The 14088-nt window shown below is 47.7% G+C and overlaps 1 protein-coding gene across 6 annotated transcripts in view; it reads right to left on the bottom strand.

Moving 5' to 3' along the window:
- Positions 1–13673, bottom strand: part of CEP78 (centrosomal protein 78) — a 94184-nt gene extending 80511 nt beyond the window's left edge. For 3 of the 6 annotated variants that reach the window (XM_073670833.1, XM_073670838.1, XM_073670842.1), the window contains exons 1-2: positions 12712–13106; positions 11882–11920 (exon numbers count right to left, since the gene is read on the bottom strand). The gene's annotated coding sequence lies outside the window, so the exon portion shown is untranslated. Of the gene's footprint in view, positions 1–11881; positions 11921–12711; positions 13108–13533 lie in introns of those variants that run through there. The other 3 variants (XM_073670818.1, XM_073670850.1, XM_073670826.1) reach the window with 2 other exon arrangements.
- Positions 13674–14088: the final 415 nt, after the last annotated feature.

Here is a 14088-nt window from a genome sequence, read left to right as displayed (position 1 = left end):
AGGGGCTACGGAAGTGGGAGGTGGGCGCGGTTATCTGGCAGGTGGGGCAGGACTTACAATAGTTTAAGATCTCCTGATAACATCCTGGCCAATAAAACCTCCTCACTATTCTCTCCTGAGTTTTTTCCACCCCTAGGTGTCCCCCCAGAATATGCGAGTGTGCCATATCCAGTACCCTCCTTCGGTATGGTCCTGGCACTAACAGCTGTTCCACTGTCTCACCGCCCCTTAGTTTAGCCACCCGATACAGCAACTCCCCCTGAACTGCAAAGTGGGGGAAGCTGGTATCGGCCCCCAGCTCTTGGGCAACCCAATTACATATAGTAATCTGGTCAAACGCCCCCTTTAAAGGTCAGGTCCCGAACTTGAGTAGTCCCAAAGTTTTCTCCAGACACATCTAACTCAGGGAGGTCAGCTTCCTCAGTCAACATCTCGCCCTCATCGACGGCAAGGAAGCACAGTGGGAACTCATCCACTTAAGACTTCGTCAGGGGTTCTTCTCAGGGACCTGGCTTTTTCCCATGCTATTTAGTCCGGTTCCCTTCCCCCACAAGTCCCAAAATAAAGAAAAATCACGGCCCAGTATGACAGGATGTATCAGGTCCTTAACTACCCCGACCTTGTGGGACTGGGCGCCACAGTCTGTTCCCACTGTCACTGTGGCCACAGGATAGTCCTTGGCGTCGCCATGGATGCACCGAACACCCACAGTTTTGGAATGGATCAACTGGTGGGGAAGGGTAGCTCTGATTAAAGTCACCAGACTCCCAGAGTCCAACAGTTCAAGCACCTTTACTCCATTAATGGATACGGCACAAGCCTGCGGCCCCTCGCCGGGTCGACAGTTCGCACTGCAGGCTGGATAAGCATAATAGGAACCCCGTCATCCTAGGCTGCAGTCCATGGGCTCAGGGGACATATGACACTGGGCGGCTACGTGTCCAGGGTTGTGACACTGCCAACAGACTATATCTTTAACAGTCCTTGTGGCACCTTCAGTGGGAGTGGGACGCCCCCCAGTGGTGGCTCTAGACCCCTTCTCTGGTGAACCTGCCCCCTTTTGGGTATCCCAGTACAGAGAAGTGACTATATTCGGTTTCCCGAGGGATTTCTCAACCACCTGATACCTCTCTACCAGGCCGATGAAGTCATCTGTGTTCAGGTGATCGCCTTGGGCAACCCAAGTCTGTACCGATTTGGGAAGGCAGTGAACGAATCTATCAATCACCACCCGCTCAACCATCTAGGCTGGAGTGAAGGACTCTGGCTGCAACCACTTCTAAACGAGATGCAGTAGGTCAAACATCTGCGAGCGAGGGGGTTTGTCGCTGACATACGCCCAGTGGTGGACTCATTGGGCTCTCACCGCCATATTCACTCCCAAACGTGCTAAGATCTCTGTCTTTAGGTTGGCGTATTCTTTGGCATCCTGCAGTGCCAAGTCGTAATATGCCTTTTGGGGTTCACTCGACAAATATGGCGCCAAAATCACTGCCCACTGTTCTGGTGGAAGTCTCTCCCGATCAGCCACCCTCTCAAAGACTGTCAGAAAGGCTTCTACATCATCCCCGGGGGTCATCTTCTGCATGGCCCGTCTTACCACCTTCCTGACGTGGAAGTCATTAGTCGGCCCAGGGGGTGGGGCGGTTGCTCTGCCCTGGATGGCATCCGCCAGAAGCTGTATCTGCTGTTGCTGCTCCTGCTGGTGCTTTTGTTGCTTCTGCTGGTGCAGCTGCTGCAACTTTTGCTGCAACTGGATCTGTTGCATCAACAGTTTGGTTGTCTCCTGATGCTGCTGCTGGCTCTGCAAGAGCAGCTGGTGCATCTTTTGTTGGCTCTGTACCAGGTGCTTAATGAGCTCCTCCATGCTGCCGGACTTCTCTGGCTGGCTGGCGGCCTTCACCCAGGACATCCAACGGTCTCTGTGGCAGGTACACGTGTTCCTGGAATCTTGCCAGCACTCTCACACCAACTGTGGTAGGACGACTCGCTGGCCACTTCCGGAAGTGGAAGCAGGAAGCCGGGTTTTCTTTGCGAGCTTTATTAACAGCATAAAGCTCTGCACTCCAGCAAAATAACAAAACAAAAGATAAACTGTAGCAGAGTCCATATATGTGTGTGCGGTTTGCTTCAGCTCCCTCCTGAGCTATGGCTGTCCAGTCTGGAGACCTTGCCTCTCCGAACACAACACACAAAAAAAAAAAAAAACAGGACTGAACATTTAAATGTTGCTCAGCCACACCCTGAGGTGGAGGTATGGGAAATGACATCCCTCCCATCTCAATGTCAGTCCCCTAAAACCACACCCTTTAAGTGAGTTAACCCACCAGCATATAACATGCTGGCAGAAAGTTATTGGTTTCAGTTCACACAGGCTAGCACCCTGTGCGACACATACCTCCCCACATAAATCATACCAGTGACTCTGTCACAATAGCCTTACTCAGAGCACGGTGACTAGTACTGGCATAACATGGCTACAAATGCCCTACATGTTTGTAATGTTATACTTTTTGAACAACTATATAGGGCATTGCAGCACTTTAATACTGTTTTAGGCAGGTGTGGAAAAAAAAACACTGCAAACTAAGAAGGATTTATAAAATTGTAGTATTTGCTTTATTTTTATGAATTAACAAAATGCAACGTGAATGAACAAAAGAGAAATCTAAATCAACTCAATATTTGGTATGACCACTCTGCCTTCAAAATAGTATCGAAGCATCAATTATAGGTACACGTGTACACAGACTTTGAAGGAACTCGGCTGGGAGATTCTTCCAAACATTATAGAAAACGAACCACAGATCTTTACATTTAAGCTTGAAAAACAGACTTGATTGTTAACCTCTTCACAACCTCTGACGTACATTTACAACAGAGGTTGTGTCCTTGCCTTTGATATGAGCTTAGCATGCGAGCCCACATCATTCCCAGCGCATGATGGCTAATTTAACCCCTTAAGGACCTTGGGATTTTCCGTTTTTTGCTACCCTTGTTCCCAGAGCCATAGTGTTTTTATTTTTTGGTCAATATGGCCGTGTGAGGGCTTATGTTTTGAGGGATAAGTTGTACTTTTGAACGACATCACTGGTTTTACCATATTGTGTACTGGAAAACGGGAAAAAAATTCCAAGTGTGGTGAAATTGCAAAAAAAGTGCAATACCACAGTTGTTTTTTTGTTTTTTTTTTACAACGTTCACTGAATGCTAAAACTGACCTGCCATTCTTATTCTCCAGGTCATTACGAGTTCGTAGATACCAAACATGTATAGATTATTTTTTATTTAAGTGGTGAAAAAAAAATCCAAAGTTTGGTAAAAGAAAAAAAAAAAAAATGGTACCATTTTCTGAGACCCGTAGCGTCTCCCTTTTTGGGATCTGGGGCCGGGTTAGGGCTTATTTTTTGCGCACCCAGCTAACGTTTTTATTGATACCATTTTGGGGTAGATCCGATGTTTTGATCACCCGTTATTGAATTTTATTGCACAGTTGCGGTGACCAAAAAAACGTAATTCTGGCGTTTAGAATTTTTTTCTCGTTACGCCGTTTACCAATCGGATTAATTCTTTTTTTATATTGATAGATTGGGCGATTCTGAAAGCGGCGATACCAAATATGTGTATGTGGGTTTTTTGTTTTTTATTTCATTTTGAATGGGGGCGTGATTTAAACTTTTATATATTTTTTTTATATTTTTAAAAACATTTTTTTTTACACTTTCTGCATGCTTCTATAGTCTCCATAGGAGACTAGAAGCAGCAGTTGTCTGATTGCTTCTACTGCATACAGGCGGTGAGCAGATCGCCTGTAAGCAGTAAAAATGCTCACTTGCTATGAGCGCCAACCACTGGGTGGCGCTCATAGCAATTGAGACATGACAACCACAGGGGTCTGCTGCAGACCCTGGGTTGTCATGACAACCCATCGGTGACCCGCGATCATGTGACGGGGTCAACGACGGGCGGGGCTAATGCCGCTGTCAGAGATTGACATCGGCATTTAACTGGTTAACAGCCGCGGGTGGATTGCGATTTCACCCACGGCTGTTGCGGGCACATGTCAGCTGTAATAATCAACTGACATGTGCCCGGTTCAGTGCGGGCTCAGCGCCGGACCCCTCACTGAACCGGGGGTGATGGTCTGGGGCGCACTAATATGCCCCAGGTTTTAAAGGAGTTAATTAACCATCATGTGCCTTTAACAGCCGCGGATGAAGCAGTGCTCTGTCAGAGGCTGTTAACCAGTTTAATCCCGCTATCAATCACTGACAGCACGATTTAACACATGCCAGCCGGAAGCAAATAATTCATGCTGCTATCGGTGCACCTGTCACGTGATCGCTGGGCAAGGGATCTGCTGATGACCCTCCGTACCTGTCATTATGATCCTCCTGTGAATGTTCATAGGAGATTGTGATTTCTGCTACACATAGCAGTGCACTAGTGATCGGAAGATCGCAGCTTCCAGTCCACTAAGGGGTCTAACAAATACAGTAAAAAAAGTGAGAAAAGTTTTAAAACTATGAAAAAAAACCACTAAAAAAAACACAAAAGTTAGTTCAAGTCACCCCCCTTTTGTCGCATTAAAAATAAAACAATAAAGAAAAAATACACATCTTTGGTATTGCTGCGCTGCACTTGTAAAAGTCTGATCTATCTAGATATAAAATAAATTAATCCGATAAGTAAAAAAAATAAATAAAAATAAGCGGCTACCTGGTTTTCGATAGAGCTCCTGATGGTGGAGCCAGACTTGAGCTGTAGGTAGCCGCCAGGTACCACTCCTAGGCAGTCTCCGACACTGCAGCTGTTGACCCCAGGGGTCAGGATGGCATAAGCGAGCTCAGAGCCACTGCAGGACAGGATTTGGACACTGTTCAGACACCTCTAGTTCTGGGTCACCGGGCAGAACGGACACAGACTCTGAGTTTCTGGCAGGACAGGATTCAGATTTTGGAACAGGCTTCGACAGTATGGACTCTGGAACGCTAACCAGGACAAACACTGCTGCTGGTTCAAGTACCGCCGGTGCAGCTTCATGGTTCAGGTACCACACAACAAGGGATATAGGAAAAGGTTGAGACTCATACAACACGGGATACAGGGACCTGGTAACTCAGTGATTGCACAACGTTGCTAATGCATCTCTGTGATTAGTTAAGCCAAGAGAAATACACTATTGTGTTTAAATTGACTTGTATATTTTTGTGTATTTCTAAAGGACATACCAGTATTTGTATAACCATGATTGCTGTCTCGTCTCGGTTATGTGAACAATGTTGTTTGTTACTATGCTAATTACATATTATACTAAGTCAGCTGAAAGTTTATTTACGATAGCCCCTGTGATACCAACTATGTAAATTGATTAGCTAAAAAAATGAGACACGAGGTTGCCCTCTACCCCCAACCTGTTATTGATGACCTTACACAGATGTAAATATAAACAGGGAAGTCTGTAGTGCTGCAAGCAGAGAATCAAGGAGAAGCAAGAGGACACACATACTCTGAGACCATCAGCTTGGAAGCATGGATTTTACCTAAAGATACACAGATTTGGATTCTACATGATTCCGGCCTAAGGGTATTGGCCCTGCCTGGAAAGATACGGATCTGCTCCATTAACCATCAGAGAGGCCATGGATACTTTTGGGGAGACCAGGTTGGGACGAAGAAGTCACCTGGCCCCATAAATATGTTGTTTGGGGTTGCCAGGGGGGACCTACCCGTCGTCTGGAACTCTTGGAGACATTCGGAAAAGCCAGATTGGGACCCACCTGTCATTTGGCCCCATGGACACTCTCAGAAAGGCCAGGTTGGGACCCTCGGGTCTCCGGGTCTAGTACCTAGATGGACTGCTAGCTTCCTAAGCTTGCCGCTACCTCCTCTCTGTGGGGGCCCGCCAGAAGGAGGGGGCCATTGGTTGAGGTAGTCGGCCCTGGAAGTCTCCAACGTCACAGCTGTTCTATCCCAGGTGGGCGGAGAAGGAAGGGTGAGACTGTGTAATGTTGTACCATCTTGGGTATTTGCTGTGACTGTCCTACCTGTTTTTTGTCCGCTTTGCGGTGCAATAAAGTATTGCCACACTATTTTACCCGCACCCTGTGTTGTCTGAGTAGTGTTACGCCCACGGAAGATCCTGGGTCTTCACAACCTCCCTACTTGGGAGAGTGCCTTATATACTTGATGCCTTCCAGCTATTGGCTGGAGGCATTTCCAAAGTGCGTGCACTGCCCCTTTAAGAACAAGGGAGCACGCCTCCGGGAGCCAGAGCGGTATGTCGGCATCCCTGCAGGGAGGAGAGGGAGGTAACACGCAGGTACACTGGCATTAACGTTACACTCACACTGGTAACACCCCCTTTCATTTAAAATAAGCTCTGGAGGCAGATTCTTGGGGAGATCTGTGTCCGGCCCATAAATCTTAACAACTTATTTATGTATTGAGAAAAATGTTAATTTCTCTAGAATACGACATCAGATCGCAGATAACAAGGTATTATTGCAGTCTCTTCCAGACCCCGGTTTGTCATGCTAACCCATCGGTGACCCACGATCATGTGACGTGGTCACAGATGGGCGGAGCCAACGATGCGCTTCCCGGAAGTACGAGTTAAATGCCGCTGTCAGAGACTGACAGCGGGATTTAACTAGTTAACAGCCGCAGGTGGATCGCGATTCCACCCAAGCCTGTTGCGGGCACATGTCAGCTATATAAATCAGCTGTAATGTGCCTGGAAAAGTGCGGGCTCAGCACCGGAGCCCGCACCAAAGGGGGCGACATGGCATGCGCAGTACACGTACTGTGCATGTCGTGAAGGGGTTAAGAACAGGGGTCCTTCAGGGCCATAAAATCACTTCCAGGACTCCTTGTTCTTATTTATGCTGAAGATGGTTCTTAAAGGGAACCTGTCACAAGTATTTTCGTGTATGAACCAATACCACCAATTTCCTCAGAGCCTGTGCTGCATTCCAGAGAGGTGTATATTATGTCCCAACTCCCCTAAATATCACCAAAAAACCTTTTGAAGTTTTCCAGTGAGGTATGCAAATTTGGTTGGTCCGGTCCGATGGGCGTCATTGCAGCAGCACCAGTCCCTCCTCTCCCCCGGTAAATGTAGACTCTCCACTGTGGTTGATGTATCATCCACATAGCCAAATGAAATCTCACTGCAGGCAGAGCCTAAAATCTAACTGAGCATGCGCCGGCACTAGTCTTTCTGGCTCCTGCTTACCGGAACCATTTCGCCCAGAGGACATCCATCTGCGACACCCATTGGACCAGACCGTCTGAATTTGCATAGGATAAATTTTACCTCATTGATGGTATTCTATGATGGATAAGTATCTGGCTGTATTTCTCAGAATTGATGCCAACATTAATCTTGACTAAATCCCCAACTCCATTTGCTGAAATGCAGACTCAAACTTAGAAGGATCCTACACCAGGCTTCACTGTTGCCTTCAGACACTTATTATTGTACTTCTCTCCAGTTCTTTGGTGATCGAATTGTCTTCTGTTACAGCCAAATATATCACATTTTGATTCATCAGGACAGAACATCTACTACCAATTTTCTTCAGCCTAATTCCTAAGTTTTTGTGAACAGTTAAGTACACTTAGTCTTGTTGGACAGATGACTTGACAGGTCTCTTCCTATCTACACACATTTGAGAGACCTGTTAAACTAAAACTGGAGGTAGATAACTTGCAGATTAGTGATGAGCGAGCATGCTCGTTACTCGAGATTTACGAGCATGCTCGAGGTTTTCCGGGTATCTTCGGCGTGCTCGAATGTTATGTTTGAGTCACTCCATGTGCATGATTTGCGACTGTTAGGCATTCCTCACATGTATTAAAGCTGTCAAACAGTATCAAATCATGCATACGGAGTGACTCAAACATAACATTCGAGAACCCAAGCATGCTTGTCGAAAGGGTTAACAGAACATGCTCGCGCATCACTATTGCTGATCGCTGGGTGTCCGACTTGTGAAACCCCAAGCAATCCTGAGAAGGAGCTTAGAGAACAAGGCTCTGTAAAGCCCATCTTGAGTGGAGCACAGGTGTGCGTGCTCTATCTCCACTCCCTTCATTGTCAATGGACATGTCAGAAATAGCCGAGCAATGGACACCGAAATTTCTGGGCTCTGGAGCTGCTTTCTTAGAATCACAGCATCGGACCCTAGCAATTTACAGGTAATCCCTTAAAATATGTTCAATATCTAAATATATCTATTATGGAAAGCGGAGCGCAGTTTAAAATGTTTTTAGCGGGCCTTTGTGGCCATAAAAAAAAGTGAAAAACAGACATGTACTTTCTATCTTTCTTTACATTTTTCTTGAAATTAGCACACAAAAAATTAATATAAAACTTACAGAAAATGAAGCCCCACTTATCACGAAAAAAAAGAGGGAATAACTATTTGAACATGTTGGAATGCAGAAATTTAACCAAAAAAAAGCAATCACTGATGTCACTGCTGTAGAAGACAGCAATGTACACTGACAGGGGTGTAAAATGACTCCTGTCAGTATACTTGCTGGTGCAGGAGGTCACAGGGGTTCATCAGCCCCGGTGAGCTCACCACCATGGGAACATTCTTCAGAATGTTCCCACAGTGAGGTCAGGTGAGCGATCAGTTGATCGCTCACGTGACCGCAGGTCCTGGCAGCACAGTACACTGCTGGGAGCGAGCTCGCACCTCGGAGTGTATCGGCGGCCGCCGGGAGGAGAGCATCGCCGGGGACTAGGAGGACAATGGGGGGGGGCGCCGGACAGGTGAGTATAGTGGGGTTTTTTTTCTACTACCTCAGGCACGCCAGCTTGGCAGAGCAGACTACTGCTCCCCCCAGTTGACCCGCTCTCACTGTTATCAGCGGGTGCGGCGGTCAGATGAGAGGAGTAGTCCTCCTCTCCCGACCCAGGTACCCCCAGCACCGCGTTTCCATTGCAAATTCGCGGCTATTGGTTTTAATTGAAACACAGCAAATCCGCAGGTATAAATATTATACCTGCGGATTTGCTGCGGTTCAATTCAAGTCAATGGGCACAAATACGCAGTGGAAACGCCCGCACAATGGTCATGCTGAGGTTTTTACCATTGCTATAGCTGGCAGACCTATTAACAAGCATCTTCGCAGCGTTTCCACGGCGGAAAAACTGCTGTGGAAACACAGTAAAAAAAATTTGTGTGCATATAGCCTTAAAAGTTGCTGGGGACCAGCCTGTCTGACTAGTCTCCAGCACAACTCGGTCCCCAGGCGCTATCAGAGTCCAACATCCCTAGCTGAGATCATACAGCCAGTGCCTGGTACATGCTGCCTGTAAATTGGGCAGCATGTATCAGCTGTCTGGGTCTCATTAAGGGGTGGTCCCGGGCTAAAATATTGTTAACCTTTCTGTACTATGGATGGAAAAGAAAGGGATTCCAGCATCAGGATCTTCACTTAAAACCACATTTTATTAGGTTAGTACAGTGCATCCCAAATCTAGTTCTCACAGCCCCCCAAAAGATCATGTTTCAGAGATCATTTGTCAATTTCTCATGCCTTGATAATAATCACATCACATGTGCAATACTAAGGAAATTCTGAAAACGGTGGTCAGTGGTTAGCACTGCAGCCTTGAAGCACTGGGGCCCTGGATTCAAATCCCACCAAGGACAACATCTGCAAGGAGTTTGTAAGTTCTCCCTGTGTTTGTGTGGGTTTCCCCCGGGTTTTCTGGTTTCCTCCCACACTCCAAAGAAATACTGATAGGGAACTTAGATTGTGAGCCCCAATGGGGACAGTGATGATAATGTCTGTAAAGCGCTGTGGAATTAATAGTGCTATATAAGTGAGTAAAATAAATACATAAAAATCTATAGGGGGGCCATGAGGTTTGGATTTGGGAAACACTGGGTTAGTATAAAAAAAATTGCAACCCCTGTACAGGAATATCTAGCAAGCACATTTCAGACTTCAGTCTTTAATCATTGCAATGATTACAGAAACGTCTTTGCTAGATATTCCTATACAGCGGTTGCGATTTTTTTACACTTACCTAATAAAATGTAGTTGTAAGGCTGCGTGCCCACGGTGTATTTCCGCAGCGGAAACGCATCAAAAACGCTTGGTAATCCGCACCCCATGGTCCCCAATGGCATTCCGCAATGTCAATGCACATGCTGCGGATTTTTCCGCAGCGTTTCTGCAGCGCTCATAAATCCGCAGCATGTTCATTAATTTTGTGGAAGCGCCGCCATTGACTTGCATTGAGACGCATAGAATCAGTGTCTGTACATTTGTACATGCGGATAATATGCGATTCAATGTGCGGATGGTACCCAGTTCTGGAGGAGAGAAGACTCTCATCCAGACCTGGGTACCATTCTATCTGTGAAAAAAAGAATAAAATAACAAATAAAGTTTATATTCACCTTTCCGACGGCTCTCTCTGCATGCCGGCAGCGCTGAAGGACCTTCGGTGACGTCACAGTCATGTGACCGCAGGCCCTTCAGCGCTGTGCCTCGCGATATGCCGGCAGCCGGGAACTAGACAGGAACGAGCGCTGCAGCACACGCCGGGGCATCGGGGGTGAGTATAACTTTATTTAAAACATTGTTTTGCGGTCACACTATATAAATCCATGCTGTTTGCATGGATTTATATAGTGTGACCTAGTTGTCAAGCACTTTCCAAGTGATGTTAATCGCCTGGAACGCGCTTGTCAATCTGCATGCGGAAACGCATGTGAACCCGCATGTATTCCGCATGTATTCGGCAAGAAAAACGCATGTACAATCCGCATGTATTCTGCAGGAAAAATGCATGCACAATCTGCATGCATTTTTTCTGCCAGGGAGATGCAGAAATGCTGCAGAAATTTTCTGCTTCATTTCTGCATCGTGGGCACATAGCCTTACTGAAGATTGTGAGGCTGTGTGCCCACGTAGCGTTTTTCAAGCGTATATGCTGCGGAATTTCCGCAGCGTAAACGCTTGAAAAACGCATGTATATCCGCACCCCATGGTCCCCAATGGCATTCCGCAATGTCAATGCCCATGCTGCGGATTTTTCCACAGCGTATATGCTGCGGTCAAAAATCCGCAGCATGTTCATTAATTTTGCGGAAGCGCAGCGGAATCAATGTGCGGATGGTACCCAAGTCTGGATGAGAGGAGACTCTCATCCAGACCTGGGTACCAAAGAACCTGTAAAAAAAAGAATAAAATAAAGTTTATACTTATCTTCTGATGTTTTCCCTCCGTCGCGCTGTTGTCTGAAGGACCTGCCACGTCATTGAGTCATGTGACCCACCACATGACTCAATGACGTCACCGCAGGTCCTGCACACAACAGCGTGAGCCGCTCAAGCTTCCGGACGGGGCAGAGAATGCATCAGAAGGTGAGTATAAAGTTTATTTTTTTATTTTTTACCATTCTGAACAAGTTGTCAAGCACTTTTCCAAGTGATGCTTGGAGAAGTGCTTGATAACCCGCATGCGGAAATGCATGCAAAGACGCCTCACAAACGCTTCTACCTGGTGGGAAAACCGCATGTAATATCCGCATGCGATTTTCCCGCCAGGGAGAAGCGTAAAAAATATGCTTCAGGTCCGCAACGTGGGCACATAGCCTGACACTGGAATTTGTTCCTTTTCCTTCCATCATGTCTTCTACAGTAAAGCCGGTCTCCGTGTATCAGACCTTCAATTGGGTGAGCAGACTGCTTTTTGGCTTATTCTCTTTACACCAGGTATGATTATTTATTATTATAGCACCATTTATTCCAAGGATCTTTACAAGTGAAAAGGAGTATACATATATACAGGTATATACACACAAGCTAACTGTTATTTAGACACCAAAGGAAAAAGGGAAAAGCCTCACCTTGTAATATAGAATTCGGTTGCTCCTAAATAGTTCAGCCTGAATCCAAATCCGTAGACCACCGGAAATTCATAGAGAAAGAAGAAAAACCACACATGACTAAGGGCTTCGGCCAGAAACGCGTCAGAATGGGCACGGTTTTTTATTGTTTGGATATCCTTATCTTTTAATAGCATGGAATAAAGACAAGATTTTTTAAACAAAGCCACGAGGATCCCTTTTTTTCTTCTTTCTTCAATTGTTATTTGCTCTGGTGGCGACCGGACAACATATGTAGCCAAAATAGCGCACCTACCCACATTGTTTAGAATCCGCTCTCGGATAGATCATCAATACATAAGTCCTGGAAAGTCATTTTAATAAAAGATGTTTAGCAATTATGGAACCTAAATTATTTTATTATGAAAGAAATTATCCAGTGTGTCTGTCTCAGCGCCGGGCACACAAGGCAGGTAAGTACCTCAAAAAAATACAAAACTCCTGGATTACCCCTCTGAATACAATACCATAAGAAACCGTACTTGTATAGCTATAGTGACAGAAAACAAAGTTATGGCTCCTCAAATGTGACAGTAAAAAAAATCTTTATCCTATCTATGATATCTAAATATCTATTTGTTGGGAAGAGCTATGCACTGTACACTGGCATCGCCAAGGCAGCTGGTGCACCATCCATAACTAACCCTATGCCACGTATGAAAAGGTAACTGGCTCCCATCACTGCGGTAAAAGCCGACAACCCATAACAGTACGCGGGAGCTAATAAAGAGCCAATGTATAGAGTAAGAGCCAGTCACCAAGCCCCGTACACAGGCACAGGCACCGCTCACCTGCTGCCGGTCAGGTCTGTGATAGCGCTGTGCCGCCGTCCTGCTCAGCGCCGACAACGGCCACCTCCTGCTTCCTACATAGCATTCCGTTCCCTTGGTTTCCTAACCGTCCTTCAGAGCCCGCCCCCTGGTTTCCTGGTGACTTCCCACTGCGGTCTTCCCCTTCCTCAGCACTGCCTGCCCCTCCCACTCCTCCTCAGTGTGCATCCTGCCAGCCTTTCCCACTCCCCTCCTCAGTGTGCATCCTGCCAGCCTTTCCCACTCCCGACTTCTTTCCCTCCTCAGCGTGCATCTTCCTGCAGTCTGCACCCTGCCGGCCGTTTCCGCCTCGCTCCCCTCCTCAGTGTGCATCCTGACCTGCCAGCCTTTCCCTCTCCCACCCTCCCCACTCACACTCCCCTTCCTACTCACACTTCCCTCCCTCTCCTCAGTATGCATGCTGCCGGCCTTTCCCTCTCCCCTCCTCAGTGCATCTTCCTCTCACAGTCTGCATTCTGCAGTCCACATCCCTGCCAGCTGATCCTGCCTCCCTCCCCTCCTCAGTGTGCATCCTGCCTGCCGCCCCGGCCTCCCTCTCCTCAGTGTGCATCCTGCCAGCCTTTCCCACTCCCCTCCTCAGTGCATCTTCCTCTCACAGTCTGCAGTCCTCATCCTTCCAGCTGATCCTGCCTCCCTCACCTCCTCAGTGTGCATCCTGCCTGCCGCCCCCGCCTCCCTCTCCTCGGTGTGCATCCTGCCAGCCTTTCCCACTCCCCTCCTCAGTGTGCATCCTGCCGGCCGCTCCCAACTTCTTCCCCTCCTCAGTGTGCATCTTCCTCTCACAGTGTGCCTTCTGGAGTCCTCATCCTGCTGGTCGTTTTCGCCTCCCTCTCCTCAGCGTGCATCCTGCCGACTGCTCCGCCTCTCCTCAGCGTGCATCCTGCCGGCAGCTCCCTCTCCTCAGTGTGCATCCTGCTGGCCTTTCCCTCTCCCACCCTCCCCATTCACATTCCCCTCCCTCTCCTCAGTATGCATTCTGCCGGCCTTTCCCACTCCCCTCCTCAGTGCATCTTCCTCTCACAGTCTGCATTCTGCAGTCCACATCCTGCCAGCTGATCCTGCCTCCCTCCCCTCCTCAGTGTGCATCCTGCCTGCCACTCTGGCCTCCCTCTCCTCAGTGTGCATCCTGCCAGCCTTTCCCACTCCCCTCCTCAGTGTGCATCCTGCTGGCCGCTCCCGACTTCTTTCCCTCCTCAGCGTGCATCTTCCTCTCACAATGTGCATTATGCAGTCTGCACCCTGCCGGCCGTTTCCGCCTCGCTCCCCTCCTCAGTGTGCATCCTGCCGGCCTTTCCCTCTCCCACCCTCCCCACTCACACTCCCCTCCCTCTCCTCAGT

Source organism: Phyllobates terribilis, unplaced genomic scaffold (genome assembly GCF_046119375.1).
Source record: "Phyllobates terribilis strain yellow unplaced genomic scaffold, ASM4611937v1 Scaffold_1__5_contigs__length_1240528914, whole genome shotgun sequence".
NCBI lineage: Eukaryota > Metazoa > Chordata > Amphibia > Anura > Dendrobatidae > Phyllobates > Phyllobates terribilis.
The sequence above is the reverse complement of the archived record's forward strand: the minus strand, read 5'-3'. Positions and strand labels throughout refer to the sequence as shown.